Genomic DNA, 24,861 nt, shown 5'->3' with positions numbered 1-24,861 from the left:
TATGATCAACACTACTAGTTGGAATAGCTTCTACCCACTTAGTAACGTAATCAACAGCAACTAAAATATGTGTATAACCATTAGAGGCAGGAAAATTTCCCATATAATCAAATCCCCAAACATCAAACGGTTCAATAACAAGAGAATAATTCATAGGCATTTCTTGACATCTACTAATGTTACCTATTCTTTGACACTCATCACAAGATAAGACAAACTTACGAGCATCTTTGAAGTCAGTAGGCCAATAAAAACCATATTGTAGTACCTTGTGTGCAGTTCTATCTCCAGCGTGGTGCCCTCCATAGGATTCAGAGTGACACTTGCATAGGATCTGTTCCTGTTCAGGCTCAGGCACACAACGTCTAATAACACCATCTACTCCTTCTTTATAAAGGTGTGGATCATCCTAGAAGTAATGTCTTAAATCATAAAAGAACTTTTTCTTTTGCTGGTATGTGAAACTAGGCGGTATAAATTTAGCACCAATGTAATTAGCATAATCAGCATACCAAGGAGCAGTACGAGAAGCATTTACGACCGCTAATTGTTCATCGGGAAAGCTATCATTAATAGGCAGTGGGTCATCAAGAACATTCTCTAACCTAGACAAGTTGTCTGCAACAAGGTTCTCAGCTCCCTTTCTATCAATAATATGCAAGTCAAATTCTTGGAGCAAGAGAACCCATCTAATGATCCTAAGCTTAGGATCTTTCTTTTCCATAAGATATTTAATAGCAGCATGATCAATGTTAATAGTAACTTTGGAATCAATGGTATAATGTATAAACTTATCACATGCAAACACAACTGCTAAGAATTCTTTTTCAGTAGTAGCATAATTTCTCTGGGCAGTATCAAGAATCTAACTAGCATACTGGATAACATTCAATTTTTTATTGACTCTTTGCCCTAGAACAACACCTACAGCATAATCACTAGCATCACACATAAATTCAAATGGTAAATTCCAATAAGGTGGCTGAATAATAGGTGCAGTGATCAAAGCTTTCTTAAGTATTTCAAATGCTTCTACACAATCATCATCAAAGACAAAAGGAATATCTTTTTGCAATAAATTAGTCAGAGGCCTAGAGATTTTAGAAAAGTCCTTAATGAACCTCCTATAAAAACCGACATGACCAAGGAAACTTCTTATACCTTTTATGTCCTTGGGACATGGAATCTTTTGAATAGCATCAACTTTGGCTTTATCAACTTCAATACCTCTCTCGGAGATCTTATGCCCCAAGACAATGCCTTCATTAACCATAAAGTGACACTTTTCCCAATTCAGGACGAGACTAGTGTCTGCGCATCTCTGCAAAACTCGATCAAGGTTGCTTAAACAATCATCAAAAGAGGATCCATAAACGGAAAAGTCACCCATCAATACCTCACAAATCTTTTCACAAAAATCAGAGAATATAGCCATCATGCATCTTTGAAAGGTAGCAGGTGCATTACATAAACCAAAAGGCATACGTCTACAAGCAAAAGTACCAAAAGGGCAAGTAAAAGTAGTTTTAGATTGATCCTTCGCTGACACAGGTATCTGAGAGAAACCAGAATAACCATCTAGAAAGCAGAAATGTGTGTGTTTGGATAGTCTTTCTAGTATTTGATCAATAAAAAGTAAAGGGTAATGATCTTTCTTAGTAGCTTTGTTTAACTTATGGAAATCAATTACCATCCTATAACCTGTAATAATTATTTGCTGGATCAATTCATCTTTATCATTAGGAACAACGGTAATACCTCCCTTTTTAGGAACACAATGGCCAGGGCTTACCCATTCACTATCAGTAACGGGATAAATAATACCTGCCTCAAGGAGCTTTAATATCTCCTTTCTTACCACTTCCTTCATCTTGGGATTTAATCGTCTTTGAGGATCTCTAACTTGTTTAGCATCTTTCTCCATTGTAATTTTGTGTTGACATAATGTGGGACTAATGCCCTTAAGATCATCCAGAGTATATCCAATAGTTGCTCGGTGCTTCTTCAGAGTTTTCAATAATATTTCTTCTTCTTTCTCTGAAAGGTTAGAACTAATAATAACAGGATATATTTCCTTTTCATCAAGATAAGCATACTTAAGAATATCAGGTAATGGTTTAAGTTCAAACACGGGATCACCCTTGGGTGGTGGGGGATCCCCAAGAATTTCAACGGGAAGGTTATGTTTCAGCATAGGTTCCTGTTTAAGGAACACTTCATCTATTTCCTCTCTTTCCTTCATAAACATATCGTTTTCATGGTCTAACAAATATTGTTCTAACGGATCGGTTGGAGGAACAACAATGGAAGCAAGACCAATAATTTCATCCTTGCTAGGTGGTTCCCTATCACGAGGTTGTCTACTAAACTTAGCAAAATTAAACTCATGAGACATACCATCTACGCCAACAGTGACAGTATTCTTTTCACAATTAATCTTAGCACTATCTGTATTCAAGTAGGGTCTACCAAAAATAATGGGACAAAAATCATCTTGTGGGGAACCAAGAACAAGAAAATCAACAGGGTATTTAACCTTCCCACACAAAACTTCAACATCTCTAACAATCCCAAAGGGTTTAATGGTATCCCTATTAGCAAGCTTAATAGTAACATCAATGTCTTCTAACTCAATGGGTGCAATGTCATGAATAATTTCTTGATATAAAGTATAAGGTATTGCACTAGCACTAGCACCCATATCACATAAGCCATGATAACAATGATCTCCTATTTTAATAGAAATAACAGGCATGCCTACGACAGGTCTACGTGTCTTAGTATCTGGTCTAGCAATATTAGCAGTCTCACCACAAAAATAAATAACATGCCCATCTAAATCATCATCCAAGAGATCTTTAACCATAGAAATACTAGGTTCAACATTAATTTGCTTAGGAGGTGTATAAGTCCTAATATTACTCTTACGAGCAACAGTCGAAGCTTTAGCATGATCCTTTATCCTAACAGGAAAAGGAGGTTTTTCAACATAAGTAGTAGGAACAATAGGATCACTATAGGTAATAGTCTTTTCTTCGACTGTAATAGGTGCAACTACTTTCACTTCAACATGAAGATTATACTTAAAACACTTCTCTTTAGGGAGATCAACGTGAGTAGCAAAAGATTCACAGAAAGAAGCTACTATCTCAGAGTCAAGTCCATACTTAGCGCTAAATCCACGAAAAGCATTGGTATCCATAAAAGATTTAACACAATCGAACTTAGGTGTCATACCTGACTCCTTACCATCATCCGAACCCCAATCTTCAGAGTTGCATTTAATTCTTTCCAAAATCCCATTTGAAATCAATAGTCTTCAGCATATAAGAACCAGCACAGGAAGTATCGAGCAGGTTGCGATTATCAAGAGAAAGCCGAGCATAAAAGTTCTGAATAATCATTTCCCGAGAGAGCTCATGATTGGAGCATGAATATAACATTGACTTAAGCCTCAACCAAGCTTGAGCGATGCTTTCTCCTTCGCGAGGCCAGAAATTATATATGTAATTATGATCACGATGAATAAGATGCATAGGATAGAACTTCTGGTGTTCCAACTTCAATCGCTTATAATTCCAAGATCTCGTATCATCACATAGCCTATACCATGTCAATGCAACTCCCTTCAAAGATAAAGGGAAGACCTTGCTTTTGACAACATCATCGGGAATACCTGCAAGCTTAAATAATCCACAAACTTCATCCACAAAGATAAGGTGTAAATCGGGATGCAATGTTTCGTCCCCTGCAAATGGATTAGCTAGGAGTTTCTCTATCATACCCGAAGGAATATCAAAGTAAATATTTTCATAAAGTTCAGTAGGTTGAGGAGCAACTCTTTGCTCTTTTGGTTGAGGTGAAGACACCCCAAACAGGCCCCTCAAAGGATTAGTTTCCATAGTGATAAGTAACAGCAAATTTCAGCACACTATATAAATGTTTCCTTACCAAGTTCCACTCACCAAAAGCGTTACACTCCCCGGCAACGGCGCCAGAAAAGATTCTTGATGACCCACAAGTGTAGGGGATCAATCGTAGTCCTTTCGATAAGTAAGAGTGTCGAACCCAACGAGGAGCAGAAGGAAATGATAAGCGGTTTTCGGTAAGGTTTTGTCTGCAAGCACTGAAATAATAGGTAATAGATAGTTTTGTGATAAGATAAATAGCAACGAGTCACAAGTAAATAAAGTAAATAAAGTGCAGCAAGGTGGCCCAATCCTTTATGTAGCAAAGTATAAGCCTGGACAATTTCTAATAATGAGAAAGGAGCTCCCGAGGACACATGGGAATTATCGTCAAACTAGTTTTCATCATGTTCATATGATTCGCGTTAGGTACTTTGATAATTTGATATGTGGGTGGACCGTTACTTGGGTACTACCCCTACTTGGACAAGCATCCCACATATGATTAACCCCTATTGCAAGCATCCGCAACTAACCACAGCATTAAACATATGGATCCATATCAGCCCCTAACGAAGCAACACATAAACTAGGATTTAAGCTTCTGTCACTCTAGCAACCCATCATCTACTTATTACTTCCCCATGCCTTCCTCTAGGCCCAAATAATGGTGAAGTGTCATGTAGTCGACGTTCACATAACACCACTAGAGGAAAAGACAACATACATCTCATCAAAATATCAAACGAATACCAAATTCACACGACTACTAATAGCAATACTTCACCCATGTCCTTGGGAACAAACGTAACTACTCACAAAGCATATTCATGTTCATAATCAGAGGAGTAATAATATGCATAAAGGATCTGAACATATGACCCTCCACCAAGTAAACCAATTAGCATCAACTACAAGGAGTAATCAACACTACTAGCAACCCACAGGTACCAATTTGTGGTTTTGATACAAGATTGGATACAAGAGATGAACTAGGGTTTTGAGAGGAGATGGTGCTGGTGAAGATGTTGATGGAGATTGACCCCCTCCTGATGGGAGGGTCGTTGGTGATGATGTTGGTGATGATTTCCCCCTCCCGGAGGGAAGTGTCCCCGGCAGAACAGCTCTGCCGGAGCCCTAGATTGATTCCGCCAAGATTCCGCCTCATGGCGCCGGAGTTTCGTCCCGTAAGCTTGCCCACGATTTTTTCCAGGGTAAAAGCTCTTATATAGCAGAAGATGGACACCGAAGGCCCACCAGGGGGCCAGGAGATAGGGGGCGCGCCCTATAGGGGGGCGCCCTCCTCTCTCCTGGACAGGGTGTGGGCCCCTTGGTGTATTTCTTTTGCTCAAAAATTCTTATTAAATCCAAAAAGATGTTTTGTGGAGTTTCAGGACTTTTGGAGTTGTGCAGGATAGGTTTCCAACGTGTGCTCCTTTTCCAGCCAGAATTCCAGCTGCCGGCATTCCCCCTCTTCATGGTAAACCTTGTAAAATAAGAGAGAATAGCCATAAGTATTGAGATATAATGTGTAATAACAGCCCATAATGCAATAAATATTGATATAAAAGCATGATGCAAAATGGACGTATCACTCACTGCTTGTATGGCTCATGCTGCCGAGGATCCTACTGCTGAGCCTCGCCACTTTTAGGCTGCACTGAGAATTCCTCACTGGTGTGCTGCGATGGAACAGGAGTTTCAGGCGTTGCTGAAAAATGACACTTGGCAGCTTGTTCCTCCAGTATCTGGGATCAACCTCATTGATTCTAAATGGGTGTTTAAAGTCAAGAGACATGCTGATGGCTCCATTGAACGCTACAAAGCGAGGTTAGTTGCGTTGGGTTTCAAACAGATGTATGGTCTTGATTATGAAGACACATTCAGTCCAGTTATCAAGCCCACTACTATTTGTTTGCTGCTGTCCCTTGCTGTTACTCGAGGATGGTTCCTTCGTCAACTTGATGTGCAAAATGCTTTCTTGCATGGAGTTCTGGAGGAGGTGGTTTATATGCGACAGCCGCCAGGGTTTGTGGATCCTGCACGTCCTCACCATCTATGTCGTCTTGTTAAGGCGCTCTATGGGCTCAAACTGGCTCCTCGTGCATGGCCTGCACGTCTTGGCTCTGTTCTGCGGGCGCTACGGTTTATTCCCTCCACTGCTCACACATCGCTGTTTCTTCTTCTGCAACCTGAGGTTACGATGTATTTGCTGGTCTATGTTGACGATATCATACTCATCAGTTCCTTAGATGCTGCAGATCGTCTTGTGGCTGCTTTGAGTGGTGATTTTGCTGTCAAGGATCTAGGTGATCTGCACTTCTTCCTTGGACTGGAGGTTTCACGGTCTTCTGCTGGGTTAACTCTTACTCAGAAGAAGTATTCTCTAGACCTGTTGCGTCGTGCTGGTATGCTGAAGTGTAAACCTTCCAGTACTCCGACGTCTGCCACTGATCGGTTGTCTACTCTTTATGGAGACCCTCTTTCACCTGATGATGCTACTGAGTACCGCAGTCTTGTTGGAGGTCTGTAGTATCTTACTATCACCGGACCATATGTCTCTTATGCAGTCAATCATGTCTATCAATTTCTCCATGCACCCAGGATATCTCATTGGTCAGTTGTGAAGCGTATCCTGCGTTATGTCTATCTCACCGCTTCTTATGGTTTGCTCCTCCAACCTGGGCCGTCTTATGAGATCTCAGCCTTTTCGGATGCAGACTGGGCTGGTAGTCCTGATGACCGGTGATCCACCGGGGGGGGGGGGATGCAGTGTTTCTTGGTTCTAACTTGGTTGCTTGGAATGCTCGCAAGCAGGCTACGGTGTCTCGCAGCAGTACGGAACCTGAGTACAAAGCAGTGGCTGATGCGATGGCTGAGATCATTTGGGTCCAGTCCTTATTGCGCGAGTTGAGAGTCTCTTCAGCTCATCCTCCGGTACTTTGGTGTGATAACATTGGTGCTACATATTTATCATCTAATCCTGTGTTTCATGCTCGGACGAAACATATTGAGGTTGACTATCACTTCGTTCGAGAACGTGTTGCATCGAAGCTACTTAGCATCAAGTTCATCTCATCAAAGGATCAACTTGCTAACATCTTCACGAAGCCTCTTCCACAACCACAGTTTGTAGTCTGTAGGCGCAATCTTAACTTAGTTTGTACTTCAGGCCACAGTTAAGATTGAGGGAGGGTGTTAGACTATATATGTACGTAGACTCATGTATATGTAGACTTGTATATACACCTTGTGTATTGTACCCTTTGGTACTTATATATAATGAGATAGCCACACCCCCTTGAGGTGTCGAGCAGTCCCCCAAATTATTTGTCTTACACACTCTAGTAGTGTATTGATCAAGGAAGGCACGTACATAGCCCTGTGTCGCGATCCATCCATATATACCTACCTAGCTAGGGTTGCACACCTACGGACCTTCCATAGCTAGTTCCTTCCGATCAAGGCGACGAGAAGTACGTCCCCTAGCTAGCTCTGATCAAGGGAAGGCGATTCAATATGGCCGGCCATGACGAGCTCTTTCCCGTCGGCTCCACCTTCAGTCCCCAGGATCACGATCTCATCAACCAGTTCCTCCATCAGAAGATCGCCGGAGCAGACCGCGACCGCTTCAGCAGCTTCATCCATGAAGACGACGTCTACTCTGCGCCACCCGGGGACCTCATCGAGAACCGTGCCCACGTGCCTGGCTCCGACAAGGACGATGGAAAAGGAGGCGTGTGGTGCTTCTTCTCACCGGTCCGTCATCACCAGACCAAAGGTGGCCGCAGCGGAAGGCGACAGCGCATCGTCAACGACGATGAGGGTCACAACTGGCACTCGGAGAAGAGCAAGCCCGTGCTAGGCACTCAAGGTAAATGGGTCGGCCTCATCGACCATCTTTCCTTTCGGATCAAGAGGCCTGGAGCAGCCAGAACCAGGCTTGGGTGGTTGATGTCTACTACACAACCTTCTTCTTGTAGACGTTGTTGGGCCTGCAAGTGCACAGGTTTGTAGGACAGTAGCAAATTTCCCTCTAGTGGATGACCTAAGGTTTATCAATCCGTTGGAGGCGTAGGATGAAGATGGTCTCTCTCAAACCACCCTGCAACCAAATAGCAAAGAGTCTCTTGTGTCCCCAACACACGCAAACAATGGTAAATTGTATAGGTGCACTAGTTCGGCGAAGAGATGAAGATACAAGTGCAATATGGATAGTAGATAAAGGTATTTGTAATCTGAAATTATAAAAACAGCAAGGTAACTAATGATAAACGTGAGCGTAAACGGTATTGTAATGATAGGAAATAAGGCAAAGGGTTCATACTTTCACTAGTGCAAGTTCTCTCAACAATAATAACATAGATAGATCATATAACAATCCCTCAACATGCAACAAAGAGTCACTCCAAAGCCACTAATAGCAGAGAACAAACGAAGAGATTATGGTAGACTTATCTTTTCTGTTCTATCTATTCAAGAGTTCGTGGTAAAATAACATGAAGCTATTCTTTCCGTTCAATCCATCATAGAGTTCATACTAGAATAACACCTTAAGACACAAATCAACCAAAACCCTAATGTCACCTAGATACTCCATTGTCACCTCAAGTATCCGTGGGCATGATTATACGATATGCGTCACACAATCTCAAATTCATCCAACCAACACAATGTACTTCAAAGAGTGCCCCAAAGTTTCTACCGGAGAATCAAGAAAACGTGTGCCAACCCCTATGCATAGGTTCATGGGCGGAACCCGCAAGTTGGTCACTGAAACATACATCATGTGGCACGTGATATCCCATTGTCACCACAGATAAACACGGCAAGACATACATCAAGTGTTCTCAAATAAAGACTCAATCCGATAAGATAACTTCAAGAAGGAAACTCAATTCATCACAAGAGAGTAGAGGGGGAGAAACATCATAAGATCCAACTACAATAGCAAAGCTCGCGATACATCAAGATCGTGCCATAGAGGGAACACGAGAGAGAGAGAGAGAGAACAAACACATAGCTACTGGTACATACCCTCAGCCCCGAGGGTGAACTACTCCCTACTCGTCATGGAGAGCGTCGGGATGATGAAGATGGCCACCGGTGATGGGTTCCCCCTCCGGCAGGGTGCCAGAACGGGCCCCCGAGAGGTTTTTGGTGGCTATAGTGGCTTGCGGCGGCGGAACTCCCAATCTATCTTGATATTCGATTGTTTTAGGGTATGTAGGCTTATAGAGGTGAAAGAAGTCGGTCGGGGGGTGCTCGAGGGGCCCATGAGACAGGGGGCGCGCCCAGTATGGGGGGGGGGGCAGGCCCCCTATCTCCTGGCCTCCTCGAGGATCTTCTGACGTGAACTCCAAGTCTTCAGGATGATAATCTTCCAAAAAATCACGCTGCCGAAGGTTTCATTCCGTTTGGACTCTGTTTGATATTCCTTTTCTTCCAAATACTGAAACAGGCAATACAACAGCAATATGGGCTGGGCCTCCGGTTAATAGGTTAGTCCCAAAAGTAATATAAAAGTGTATTATAAAGCCCGTAATCATTCAAGACACATGATAATATAGCATGAATGCTTCATAAATTATAGATACGTTGGAGACGTATCAGCATCCCCAAGCTTAATTCCTACTCGTCCTCGAGTAGGTAAATGATAAAAGAAAGAATTTATGAAATGTGAATGCTAGAAGGTGCACAAGTTTGATCAATGATAATTTCAATCACCTTTTCTAGCATGATAATATGTCATAACAGTAGTACATCTCATAAAACTTCTCACGATAAAGTAACAAGCAATTCACATGTCAAAGCATAGACCATAAACATTCTTGAAAACTAGCAAACTTCATTCTTAGTCATCAAACAATTGCAATTCATCTTATTTTCAGGAATAGCAAACTCCACATATTCAACTATCATATAGTCTTCTACAATTGCTAACACTCACGCAATACTAATGGTTATGTAGTTTCAATCAGACACTGAGAAAGATAGGGGCTTATAGTGTTACCTCCCGACGTATTCACCTCTGGGTAATGTCAACAATAATAGTTCATGCTAACTTACATCCAATTGGATATATATATATATATATCAGGATCACCCCAACACAAAGTGCTTGCCAAAGGATAAAATGAAAAAGGGAAAGGTGAAGATCACATTGACTCTTGCATAAAAGTAAAAGACATAAAGTAAATGATAGGCCCTTCGCAGAGGGAAGCAGAGGTTGTCATGCGCTTTTAGGGTTGGATACACAAAATCTTAATGCGAAAGAACGTCACTTTATATTGCCCCTTGTATATGGACCTTTATTATGCAGTCCATCGCTTTTATTGATTCCATAACAAGATCGTACAAAGCTTATTTTCTCCGCACTAATAAGTCATGCATATTTAGAGAATAATTTTTATTGCTTGCACCGATGACAACTTACTTGAAGGATATTACTCAATCCATAGGTAGGTATGGTGGACTCTCATGGCAAAAACTGGGTTTAAGGATCTTTAGAAGCACAAGTAGTATCTCTACTTGGTGCAAGGAATTTTGGCTAGCATGAGGGGGAAAGGCAAGCTCAACATGTTTGAATGATCCATGGCAATATTCTTTAACTGAGATGTCGGAAAACATAAACCATTACATTGTCTTCCTTGTCCAACATCAACTCTTTAGCATGCCATACTTAATGCGTGCTCCCAACTACAAACAATGTCAAGCATAGTATATTTAAATATGAAATCTCTCTTCTTTCAATATTCTTTCATGAATTGTTCAAATGACCAATACAATGCTTGCTAACCTTCAATAATTTTACAACCTCTACTTCTTAGATGTTAAGTCATTACTCCCCATGGGATAAGCAAATGAAACATATATAATTTAAGATTTATGACATTCAACTCATTCAACAATTTACTCATAGGATATAAGTGAAGCACACGAGTAAACGAAAAACTACTCCAAAAAGATATAAGTGAAGATCGATGAGTAGCTAAATAATTATGTAACTATGTGAAGACTCTCTCATTTAAGAATTTCAGATATTTGTACCTTATTCAAACAGCAAGCAAAACAAAATAAAATGACATTTCAAGGATAGCTCAACTCAAGTGAAGAAGCAAAAGCTTAGGCTCAACCGATCCTAACCGATAGTTGTTGAAGAAGAAAGGTGGGATGCCTACCGGGGCATCCCCAATCTTAGATGCTTGAGACTTCTTGAAATATTATCTTGGGGTGCCTTGGGAACCTCCAAGCTCGAACTTTTGTGTCTCCTTAATTCCTCTCACATCATGGTTTCTCTTTTTATCAAAAGCTTCATCCACAACAAACTCAGCAAGAACTCGTGAGATAGGTTAGTATAAACCAATGCAAAACCTTATCATTCTCTACTATACCAAATTAATAAAATTATTATTCAACATTGCATACTAAATCCTCTTCATATTTAATACTCCTATCCTCAAATAGAATCATAAAACAAGCAAACATATGCAAACAATGCCACCATAACAGCAATCTGTCAAAATAGTACAGTCTGTAAAGAATGCAAGAGTATCAATACTTACCTGACTCCAAAAATTATGAGAGAAAATTCCCACTGTAATAAATTTATCATAGCTTAATATTCAAAAAGATTCAACATTATACCATTCTCTGACTTTTCTAGGGAATTTTTGCAACAGCGGTAAACTTTCTGTTTTCAAACAGCAACATGTATACTAGCAAAATAAGCATGGCAAAGGCTATCCTTGACATTTTTATTGAAACCAAAGATACAAAACATTATTCTAAATAACAGAAAGCAAATACTAACAAAATAAAATGACGCTCCGAGCAAAACACATATCATGTGGTGAATAAAAATATAGCTCCAAGTAAAGTTACCGATGAACGAAGACTAAAGAGGGGATGCCTTTCGGGGCATCCCCAAGCTTAGGCTCTTGGTTGTCCTTGAATATTACCTTGGGGTGCCTTGGGAATCCCCAATCTTAGGCTCTTGCCACTCCTTATTCCATAGTCCATTGAATCTTTTACCCTAAACTTGAAAACTTCAACCACACAAAACTTAAAACAAAACTCGTAAGCTCCGTTAGTATAAGAAAATAAAACCACCACTTAGGTACTGTAATGAACTCATTCTAAATTCAGATTGGTGTAATATCTACTTTATTCTAACTTCTCTATTGTTCATACCCTCCGATACTACTCATAGATTCATCAAAATAAGCAATCAACACAATGAAAACAGAATCTGCCAAAAACAGAACAGTCTGTAGTAGTATGTATCAAACGTATACTTCTGGAACTCAAAAAATTCTGAAATAAATTTCTGGACCTGAGGAATTTGTCTATTAATCATCTTAAAAAAGAATTAACCTAAAAGCACTCTCCAGTAAAAATGGCAGCTAATCTCGTGAGCGTAAAAGTTTCTGTTTTTTACAGCAAGATCATATAAACATCACCCAAGTCTTCCCAAAGGTTCTACTTGGCACTTTATTGAAACAAAAGCTATAAAACATGATTACTACAGTAGCATAATCATGTGGACACACAAAAACAGTAAGGATAAATATTGGGTTGTCTCCCAACAAGCGCTTTTCTTTAATGCCTTTCTAGCTAGGCATGATGATGGCAATGATGCTCACATAAAAGATAAGAATTGAAACATAACGGGAGCATCATGAAGCGTATGACTAGCACATTTAAGCCTAAACCACTTCCTATGCCTAGGTATTTTGTGATCAAAAAACTTATGGGAACAATAATCAACTAGCATAGGAAGGTAAAACACATTATTGCAATTTAACACATAGGGAGGAAACTTGATATTATTGCAATTCCTACAAGCATATGTTCCTCCATCATAATAATTTTCAGTAGCATCATGAATTAATTCAATAATATAACCAGCACCTAAAGCATTCTTTTCATGATCTAAAAGCATAGAAAATTTACTACTCTCCACATAAGCAAAATTCTTCTCATTCGGAATAGTGGGAGTATCATAAGAGACTTGAACACTATAAATTGTTTCCACATTAAAAGAGTAATGTTCAGAAAAGGGGTAACCATAATCATGACAAGATTTGTAAATATAATCATCACTACTTTTATAGCATAAGTTTCATCACAATAATCCTCATAAGTAGCAACTTTTTTCTCATAATCAATTGGAACCTCTTCCGAAATAGTGGAATCACTAAATAAAGTTGACACTCTTCCAAATCCACTTTCGTATTCATCACAATAAGATTCAACATCCTCCAAAATAGTGGGATCACTACTTCCTAAAGTTGACACTCTTCCAAACCCACTTTCATCAATATAATCATCATAGGTAAGAGGCACGCTATTATCATAACAACTTTGCATATCAAAACTTGGGGTGCTAAAAATATCATCTTCATTAAACATAGCATCCCCAAGCTTGGGACAAACATTAATTTCAGCAAATAAATTCTCAAATATTTCATCCTCATCAAACATAGCTTCCCCAAGCTTGGGCTCTTTCATATCATTAGCATCATGGATATTCAAGGAATTCATACTAACAACATTGCAATCATGCTCATCATTCACATATCTAGTACCAAACATTCTAATGCATTATTGTTCTAGCACTTGAGCACAATTTTCCTTTCCATGAAACTCAAGAAAGATATTAAAAAGACGAAGCGTATGAGACAAACTCAATTCCATTTTTTTGTAGTTTTCTTTTATAAACTAAAGTAGTGATAAAACAAGAAACAAAAAGATTCGATAGCAAGATCTAAGGATATACCTTCAAGCACTCATCTCCCCGGCAACGGCGCCAGAAAAGAGCTTGATGTCTACTACACAACCTTCTTCTTGTAGACGTTGTTGGGCCTGCAAGTGCACAGGTTTGTAGGACAGTAGAAAATTTCCCTCAAGTGGATGACCTAAGGTTTATCAATCCGTGGGAGGCGTAGGATGAAAATGGTCACTCTCAAACAACCCAGCAACCAAATAGCAAAGAGTCTCTCATGTCCCCAACACACCCAATACAATGGTAAATTGTATAGGTGCACTAGTTCGGCGAAGAGATGAAGATACAAGTGCAATATGGAAAGTAGATAAAGCTATTTGTAATCTGAAATTATAAAAACAGCAAGGTAACTAATGATAAACGTGAGCGTAAACGGTATTGCAATGATAGGAAACAAGGCAAAGGGTTCATACTTTCACTAGTGCAAGTTCTCTCAACAACAATAACATAGATAGATCATATAGCAATCCCTCAACATGCAACAAAGAGTCACTCCAAAGCCACTAATAGCGGATAACAAACAAAGAGATTATGGTAGGGTACGAAACCACCTCAAAGTTATCCTTTCTGTTCTATCTATTGAAGAGTTCGTAGTAAAATAACATAAATCTATTCTTTCCGCTCAATCCATCATAGAGTTCATACTAGAATAACACCTCAAGACACAAATCAACCAAAACCCTAATGTCACCTAGATACTCCATTGTCACCTCAAGTATCCGTGGGCATGATTATACGATATACGTCACACAATCTCAAATTCATCCAACCAACAGAAAGTACTTCAAAGAGTGCCCGATAGTTTCTACCGGAGAATCAAGAAAACGTGTGTCAACCCCTATGCATAGGTTCATGGGCGGAACCCACAAGTTGGTCACCAAAACATACATCAAGTGGCACGTGATATCCCATTGTCACCACAGATAAACACGATAAGACATACATCAAGTGTTCTCAAATAAAGACTCAATCCGATAAGATAACTTCAAGAGGGAAACTCAATTCATCACAAGAGAGTAGAGGGGTAGAAACATCATAAGATCCAACTACAATAGCAAAGCTCGCGATACATCAAGATCGTGCCATAGAGGGAACACGAGAGAGAGAGAGAGAGAGAGATAGAGAGAGAGATCAAACACATAGCTACTGGTACATACCCTCAGCCCCGAGGGTGTACTACTCCCTCCTCGTCATGGAGAGCGCCGCGATGATGAAGATGGCCATCGGTGATGGGTTCCCCCTCCGACAGGGTGCCGGAACGGGCTCCCGAGAGGTTTTTGGTGGCTACAGAGGCTTGCGGCGGTGGAACCCTCGATGTATTTTGATATTCGATGGCTTTAGGGTCCGTAGGCTTATATAGGCGAAAGAAGTCGGTCGGGGGGTGCTCGACGGGCCCACAAGATAGGGGGGCACGCCCAGTAGGGGGCGGGGGGGCGCCCCCCTATCTCCTGGCCTCCTCGAGGATCTTCTGACGTGAACTCCAAGTCTCCAGGATGATAATCTTCCAAAAAATCACGCTGTCGAAGGTTTCATTTCGTTTGGACTCTGTTTGATATTCCTTTTCTTCGAAATACTGAAACAGGCAATAAAACAGCAATATGGGTTGGGCCTCCGGTTAATAAGTTAGTCCCAAAAGTAATATAAAAGTGTATAATAAAGCACGTAATCATTCAAAACACATGATAATATAGCATGAATGCTTCATAAATTATAGATACGTTGGAGACGTATCAGTGGTGCATAAAGGAGTACGGCCTTGACCACGACGACGAACAAGACGGTGCGGCCGTACTGGTGCTATGCAAGATCTACGTCTCACCCCACAAGAGGGGGATTACCTAGGCGTTAGAAATCAACGCCCCCGGTTCCAAGAGGAAGAGGAAGGCGGTCGCCGAGGTCCAACATCCGGAGGCTCCACGTCCCAAAACCCCACCATTTCTGCTCCGGTGCTCCCCCCTGGGCTGAACGCGTGCAGGAAAAACACAAGGACGGTCCAGATGCGTCGATGCCGGTTCGTAACGAGGGGTAGGATGGTCATTTCAGGTGGGCGTAGAGCGCGCGTACACCAGTTGTATAGCCCTGTATGAGCCCGCGTGTACTATTGTACGCCGGGCATGTACGTATATTATACGCTGGCGGTTGCGTTTCCCCACGGTCGTGCGCGAGGACATGGGTGTGGCTAGTTTCCAAAAAAGGCCCCTTGTATAAGAGGAGGGGAACGGGCACCGGCCGCATCACGCACCCCATTTCCCCCAAATAGCCTCCCTCTCCCTCCTCTCTCCTCTGCCTCATCGTCTCCCCCACCGGCCACCCCACCTGCTCACTCACCACCACCGCCTCCCTCTCTTCTCCTGCTTGCACTACTAGAAAAACCCCTACTAATGGTGCACCTAGTATGGCCATTAATGGCGCATCTGTGGTGCGCCACTAACAGCACGCCATTAGTAATTTTTACTAATGGCGCACCAGTGGTGCGCCATTAGTATCTGGTATACTAATGGCGCACCACTGGTGCGCCATTAGTATAGGGCACGGTGCGCCATTAGTATGCCTCCCAGGGGCCATGTATACCCAGGTGCTTTGGATACTAATGGCGCACCACAACTGGATGCGCCATTAGTAACCGCGGCATACTAATGGCGCACTGTCCTGTGATGCGCCATTAGTGATGCGCCATTTTGAATCTAGATCTGGATCGTGATTTTTTGCCCATTTTTTGCTCGTTTTTTTTGCTTGTTTTTTGGCACGACATTATTTCAAATTTTGTTCCTGTTTTTGGATCTTGTTGCCATGGTCTTTTGCCGGAGAGGAGTTCGCCGGAGAGGAGGAGGAGGAGGAGGAGGTCGCTGGAGAGGAGGAAGGAGAAACCATGAGGGGATGGGAGGAGCTCACCGGAGAGGAGGGAAGAGGAGCTCACCGGAGAGGAGGGAGGAGGAGCTCACCAGAGAGGAGGGAGGAGGAGCTCACCGGAGAGGAGGGAGGAGGAGCTCACCGGAGAGGAGGGATTTTTTGCCTCACCGGAGAGGAGGGAGGAGGAGCTCACCGGAGAGGAGGGAGGAGGAGCTCACCTGAGAGGAGGGAGGAGGAGCTCACCGGAGAGGAGGGAGGAGGAGCTCACCGGAGAGGAGGAAGGAGGAGCTCACCGGAGAGGAGGGAGAAGAAACCATGAGGGGAGGGGAGGGGAGGGGAGGAGGGAAGAGGGAGGAGGAGGTCGCCAGAGAGGAGGGAGAAGAAACCATGAGGGGAGGGGAGGGGAGGGGAGGGGAGGAGGGAGGAGGGAGGAGGAGGTCGCCGGAGAGGAGGAGGAGGTCACCGGAGAGGAGAAGTATGGTGGAGGAGAGAAGGGAAGATGAAATGAAGAGAGGAGGAGAGGACCAGCCATATATACGACATAATAATGGCGCACCGCGGGCAGGTGCCCCATTAGTAAATTTTTTTAATTTTTTGATTTATTTCGAATTTTGAAGGCGGGAAGATACTAATGGCGCACCATGGGCAGGTGCGCCATTAGTAATTGTTTTTTTATTTTTTTGACTTATTTTGAATTTTGAAGGAGGGAAGATACTAATGGCGCACCATGGTCAGGTGCGCCATTAGTAACTTTTTTTTATTTTTTTGACTTATTTTGAATTTTGAAGGCGGGAAGATAGTAATGGCGCACCGTGGGTGGGTGCGCCATTAGTAAGTTTGAATTTTTTTGATTTTTTTGCCTCTCTAGATCTTAAAAGCCCCGTATCTTTTTTTCTGTTAGGTTTTTGAGGATTTTGAAAATGTTTAACGGGGTTTCCCCCGTTAAATTTGGATGTAACTTTTCGAGTAGATGATTTTTCATATAAAAAACTTTTTCATCCGAGTTAGTATGCAAAAGTTATGCCCATTTTTACAAATTCTCGCGAGATTTTGCAAATGAAGTCAAAATTCATATTTGCAAATTTTCCCAACAACTAGGCCACACATCACATGGGAAACTTATTTTCTTTTATTTTCTTGACATTTTTATCATTTTCTTTTATTTTTTTTTAAACTGAAAAGGCGATCCACTGGGGGGGTGTGCATTCGGTGGAAGTGGTGGCCAAGGTTACTAATGGCGCACCGTGGCATGGTGCGCCATTACTAGTTTAACTAGTAATGGCGCACCACACCCACGGTGCGCCATTAGTATGTTTGGACAGGCACACTAGTTCAAAAAAAAAATTGGTACTAATGGCGCACCGTGGGCAGGGTGCGCCATTAGTAGTTTCAACACTAATGGCGCATCAGAAGGTGGTGCGCCATTAGTATATACTAATGGCGCACCACATGTCTGGTGCGCCATTAGTGTCATTTCCATCTATAGCCCTTTTCCTAGTAGTGTTGCTTCTGGCTCGGATGGAGCAAGGGCATGGCGAAGCCGCCGTCGCAGATGGAGATCTGCAGAAGACGGGCACGGAGACCGTGGCAGATGCCGTGCAGACCCTCGTCGGCGGTGCGGGTGCAGGAGGTGCTGCATCCCCACGCACTGGATTGGTCGCTGCGGTGGCGGATCTGGAGTTGAAGAAGGTGGTCGTGGCGGACTCGGCCGTGCCAGAGCTTGGCGTGACGGCGGCGAGCGGCCCTTCTGATGGACCTACGGAGGCCGGCGGCGAGCACGTGGACCTGCATGTAATCCTTGCCAGCAGTCCCCTCCATTGGTAGTTACCCCCGTTAATCAGTAGATTTAGGTGTGAGGGTTTTTTGTTGTTGCTAGTTGTTGCATCCCCTTCTGATAATTAGGGTTCTTAGATGTTTGATTGATTCATAGTGAAGGTTAAGTTTGGATTCTGCGAATGAATCATCCAGTAGATCAAGTAGTTAGGGTTTTTTAATGAGATGTTTACTTGGTTTTTTTTGTATTGGATTCAATTAGAGCCACTGATATGTAGAATCTGTGATTGAATCACATCCAGTAGATGTAGTAGTTATGGCTTTTAATTAGATGTTTACTTAGATTTTTTTTGTAATGGATTCATTTATAGCCTCTGATATGTAGAATGTGTGACTGAATCACATCCAGTAGATTTAGTAGTTATTGTTTTTTAATTAGGTGTTTAGTTGGGGATTTTTCGTACTGGGTTCAATTAGAGCCACTGATATGTAGAATTTGTGATTGAATCACATCCAGTAGATGTAGTAGTTATGATTTTTTAATTAGTTGATTAGTTAAAGTTTATTTTCATTGGATTCATTTATAGATAGTTATATATAGGTTCTGTGATTGAATGATGTAGTAGATGTACACTACAAAAAATATGTCAACTTGTGACCTTCTGTCAGTGACCCTGAACGAATTGGTCGTAAATCTATGACCATTTGAGACCAATTGGTCAAAAGCTGTTCAAGGGGCTCCAAACCCTAAACCATAACGACCATTTTGGTCAGAAAGGTCGCAATTTCCTTACACGAAATGGTCGTAAAGCAGACAACACTGGTCTGCTGCCATATTTCTAGCTGATCACGACCAATATAAATGGTCATGACGTTCTAAACAGGGATGCGTTGATATGACTGGACACCACATCATCAATTCCGCCTACGTGTCATGTCATTTTTGCTTATGTGTCACTTCAAGCAGTTGGTTTGACCACTCACATATTTACTAAAATGATCTGTGGACCTACCACTGACATGTGGGGCCAACTAACACAATGCCAATGACATGTGGGACCCCTTGTCCACTCACATATTAACTCATTGAGTACACTGACATGTGAGGCCTACTACTGACAAGCAGGACCAACTAATACAATACCTAAGACATGTGGGACCGTCCTCCTCTGGAATAAAGGACCTGCAAATTGACGAATAAATGCAGCAAAAAATGGCTCATCTGGGACTCGAACCCGCAACGTCTCAGTCTCTTTTAGAGAAGCAAACCACCAGGCTACCACCATGTTGGTGATTGGGCAGCGCGCGTGGCCTACTTAAGGCTCCTTGTTCGGACAGGCCACCTCCTATTTTTTTTCTTTTAACATTTTCGTGTGTCGCCTTAGCTTTGGCCCGTTCAGGAATAAAGGTTAGTGTCGATGCTATGCTAGAACTTGGGTCGGCCCAGGCCGGGCTCCCTCTTTTTTCGTTAGTTTTTTGTTTTCTGTTTTCTTTTCCGTTTTTATTTTTGCTTCATAAAAAAGTTGGAGATTACAAAAAAGATTATAATTCAAAACGTGTACACTAATGCAAAACAACGTTCACGAATTCATAAGTCTATTAACAAATTCTTTAAATTCAATGAAAAAAATAAATTTCATAAAATGTTTTGAATTCAAGAACATTTTTTAATCCAATGAACATTTTCCAAAAATCATGGACATTATCGAAATATTAAGAAAACTTTTTGAAGTCAATTAACCATTTTCTAAAATTTTATCTCTCTAGAAAAAGGTTCTTCATTATAGGAAAATTTCGAAACAACTTAAAAATATAAAATTGCGAGAATAGGAAAATAAAAACACCTTATTATTGCGGTCAAAATGGCAGCATGACCGTCGTAGCTAGAAGGAGTCTTTCAAAACTTTTGTTGGATCTCTAATGAAATATCTTGTTGCTTACCTAGAAATTATTTTTGGAGACATAAAGAGAAAACTTTTGAAGTATCTCTAATTGAATAGATGGAAAGGTTTTGACACCCAACAATTTGATCAATTGTACATAAATATGGCCTAATATTTCAGGCACTCAAAAAATGGAAAAAATATTTTTTTTGTCCAAATAAAATGAAAACTCCTTAGGCAACTTTGTTTGTCATTCCAATATGCACCTATATGCACAATATGAGATCATTTGAACAAACTATGCCATGAATGTGGCCATAAAATTGATCATTTGGCTTGAAAGCCATGAATCTTCACGCATGATAGCTCATTTCTGATAACACTTTTTTAAAATAAATTCCGTATTACAAGTTTATTATTTTTCCTAGAAACTTGGTCACATATAATGATACAATGCGAAGGTTTTCCAATTTTTTGATTTGTTTTGAATTTTTTATGCCCGTTTCAAAATGCGCTCAAAACGGCGGGCTTGACCGTTCCTAGCTAGTGGTTGAATCATGGAAAACTTTTGTTGTTTCTCATATTAAATAGATACTTATGTACCTAGAGATGATTTTTGGAAAAAATAAAGAGCACACTATGAGGTAGCTGCAGTTCAAATTTGACCAGCTTCCAACTGAATCGACGGAAATTTGCCTTTTTCACCAGAGGTGGATCAAAACTTTTTACACCCAACCATTTGGTCAATTGTGCATTATATATGGCCTAGTATTTTATAAAATTGATTAGGTACAAATTTGCAACAATTATTTGGTAGGTCCTTCACAAAAAAACCTCATTTGCGGCACTCGAAAAATGGAAAATGGCTCTTTTGTGCAATGAAAGTGAAAACTCCCTTATGCAACATTGTATGGAATTCCAATATGCATCCTTGTGCACAATATGAGATCATTTGAACAAACTATGCCATGAATGTGGCCATAAGATTGATCATTTGGCTTGAAATCCATGAATCTTCATGCATGATAGGTCATTTCTGAGAACACTTTTTCAAAATAATTTCCATATTACAAGTTTATTATGTTTTCTAGAAACTAGGTCACATATAATGACACAATGCGGAGCTTTTCCAATTTTTTGATTTTTTTGAATTTTTTATGCCTGTTTCAAAATGCGGTCAAAACGGTGGGCTTGACCGTTCCTAGCCAGTGGTTGAATCTTGGAAAACTTTTGATGTTTCTCTCATTAAATAGATACTTATTTACCTAGATAATATTTTTGGAAAAACTAAATAGCAAACCATGAGACGCCTGCAGTTCAAATTTGACCCTCTTCCAACTGAATCAACAAGAATTTGTCTTTTTCACCAGAGGTGGATCAAAACTTTTGACACCCAACCATTTTTTCAATTGTGCATTATATATGTCCTAGTATTTTATAAAATTGATTAGGTCCAATATTGCAACAAATATATGGTAGGTCCTTCACAAAAAAACTCATTTGGGGCACTCGAAAAAATGGAAAATGGCTCTTTTGTGCAATGAAAATGAAAACTCCCTTAGGCAACATTGTTTGTCATTCCAAGATGCACCCTTGTGCACAATATGAGATCATTTGAACAAACTATGCCATGAATGTGGCCATAAGATTGATCATTTGGCTTGAAAGCCATGAATCTTCACGCATGATAGCTCATTTCTGAGAACACTTTTTTAAAATAATTTCCGTATTACAAGTTTCATTACTTTTTCCTGGAAACTAGGTCACATATAATGACACAATGCGAGGTTTTCCAATTTTTTGATTTTTTTTGAATTTTTTATGCCCGTTTCAAAATGCGGTCAAAACGGTGGGCTTGACCGTTCCTAGCTAGTGGTTGAATCTTTGAAAACTTTTGATGTTTCTCTGATTAAATAGATACTTATGTACCTAGAAATGATTTTTGGAAAAAAATAAAGAGCAAACTATGAGGTAGTTGCAGTTCAAATTTGACCCGCTTCCAACTGAATCGGCGGAAATTTGTCTTTTTCACCAGAGGTGGATCAAAACTTTTGACACCCAACCATTTGGTCAATTGTGCATTAAATATGGCCTAGTATTTTATAAAATGATTTGGTCCAATTTTGCAACAATTATTTGGTAGGTCCTTCACAAAAAAACCTCATTTGGGGCACTCGAAAAATGGAAAATGGCTCTTTTGTGCAATGAAAGTGAAAACTCCCTTAGGCAACATTGTTTGGAATTCCAAGATGCACCCTTGTGCACAATATGAGATCATTTGAACAAACTATACCATGAATGTGGCCATAAGATTGATCATTTGGCTTGAAAGCCATGTATCTTCACGCATGATAGCTCATTTTTGAGAACACTTTTTTAAAATAATTCCGTATTACAAGTTTATTATTTTTCCTAGAAACTTGGTCACATATAATGACACAATGCGAAGGTTTTCCAATTTTTTGATTTTTTTTGAATTTTTATGCCCGATTCAAAATGCGGTCAAAACGGCGGGCTTGACCGTTCCTAGCTCGTGGTTGAATCTTGGAAAACTTTTGTTGTTTCTCATATTAAATAGATACTTATGTACCTAGAGATGATTTTTGGAAAAAATAAAGAGCACACTATGAGGTAGCTGCAGTTCAAATTTGACCAGCTTCCAACTGAATCGACGGAAATTTGCCTTTTTCACCAGAGGTGGATCAAAACTTTTTACAGCCAACCATTTGGTCAATTGTGCATTATATATGGCCTAGTATTTTATAAAATTGATTACGTACAAATTTGCAACAATTATTTGGTAGGTCCTTCACAAAAAAACCTCATTTGGGGCACTCGAAAAATGGAAAATGGCTCTTTTGTGCAATGAAAGTGAAAACTCCCTTATGCAACATTTCTATGGAATTCCAATATGCATCCTTGTGCACAATATGAGATCATTTGAACAAACTATGCCATGAATGTGGCCATAAGATTGATCATTTGGCTTGAAATCCATGAATCTTCACGCATGATAGGTCATTTCTGAGAACACTTTTTCGAAATAATTTCCGTATTACAAGTTTATTATGTTTTCTAGAAACTAGGTCACATATAATGACACAATGCGGAGCTTTTCCAATTTTTTGATTTTTTTGAATTTTTTATGCCTGTTTCAAAATGCGGTCAAAACGGTGGGCTTGACCGTTCCTAGCCAGTGGTTGAATCTTGGAAAACTTTTGATGTTTCTCTGATTAAATAGATACTTATTTACCTAGATAATATTTTTGGAAAAACTAAATAGCAAACTATGAGACGCCTGCAGTTCAAATTTGACCCTCTTCCAACTGAATCAACGAGAATTTGTCTTTTTCACCAGAGGTGGATCAAAACTTTTGACACCCAACCATTTTGTCAATTGTGCATTATATATGTCCTAGTATTTTATAAAATTGATTAGGTCCAATATTGCAACAAATATATGGTAGGTCCTTCACAAAAAAACCTCATTTGGGGCACTCGAAAAAATGGAAAATGGCTCTTTTGTGCAATGAAAGTGAAAACTCCCTTAGGCAACATTGTTTGGAATTCCAAGATGCACCCTTGTGCACAATATGAGATCATTTGAACAAACTATGCCATGAATGTGGCCATAAGATTGATCATTTGGCTTGAAAGCCATGTATCTTCACGCATGATAGCTCATTTTTAGAACACTTTTTTAAAATAATTTCCGTATTACAAGTTTATTATTTTTCCTAGAAACTTGGTCACATATAATGACACAATGCGAAGGTTTTCCAATTTTTATATTTTTTGAATTTTTTATGCCCGTTTCAAAATGCGGTCAAAACGGCGGGCTTGACCGTTCCTAGCTAGTGGTTGAATCTTGGAAAACTTTTGATGTTTCTCTGATTAAATAGATACTTATGTACCTAGAAATGATTTTTGGAAAAAATAAAGAGCAAACTATGAGGCAGGTGCAGTTCAAATTTGACCCGCTTCCACTTGAATCGGCGGAAATTTGTCTTTTTCACCAGAGGTGGATCAAAACTTTTTACACCCAACCATTTGGTCAATTGTGCATTAAATATGGCCTAGTATTTTAGAAAAATGATTTGGTCCAATTTTGCAAGAATTATTTGGTAGGTCCTTCACAAAAAAACCTCATTTGGGGCACTCGAAAAATGGAAAATGGCTCTTTTGTGCAATGAAAGTGAAAACTCCCTTAGGCAACATTGTTTGGAATTCCAAGATGCACCCTTGTGCACAATATGAGATCATTTGAACAAACTATGCCATGAATGTGGCCATAAGATTGATCATTTGGCTTGAAAGCCATGTATCTTCACGCATGACAGCTCATTTTTGAGAACACTTTTTTAAAATAATTTCCGTATTACAAGTTTATTATTTTTCCTAGAAACTTGGTCACATATAATGACACAATGCGAAGGTTTTCCAATTTTTTGATTTTTTTTGAATTTTTTATGCCCGATTCAAAATGCGGTCAAAACAGCGGGCTTGACCGTTCCTAGCTCGTGGTTGAATCTTGGAAAACTTTTGTTGTTTCTCATATTAAATAGATACTTATGTACCTAGAGATGATTTTTGGAAAAAATAAAGAGCACACTATGAGGTAGCTGCAGTTCAAATTTGACCAGCTTCCAACTGAATCGAC

The 24,861-nt window shown here is 40.3% G+C and overlaps 1 pseudogene; it reads left to right on the top strand.

The window, feature by feature from the left end:
- The first annotated feature begins 7,437 nt into the window (after window positions 1–7,437).
- The window catches only part of LOC123082666 (uncharacterized), a 108,415-nt pseudogene continuing 90,991 nt past the window's right edge, over window positions 7,438–24,861 (top strand).

This window comes from Triticum aestivum, chromosome 4A, assembly GCF_018294505.1.
Source record: "Triticum aestivum cultivar Chinese Spring chromosome 4A, IWGSC CS RefSeq v2.1, whole genome shotgun sequence".
In the NCBI taxonomy this organism is placed as follows: Eukaryota; Viridiplantae; Streptophyta; class Magnoliopsida; order Poales; family Poaceae; genus Triticum; species Triticum aestivum.
Note: the sequence above shows the minus strand (reverse complement) of the source record. Positions and strands in the feature narration are given on the sequence as shown.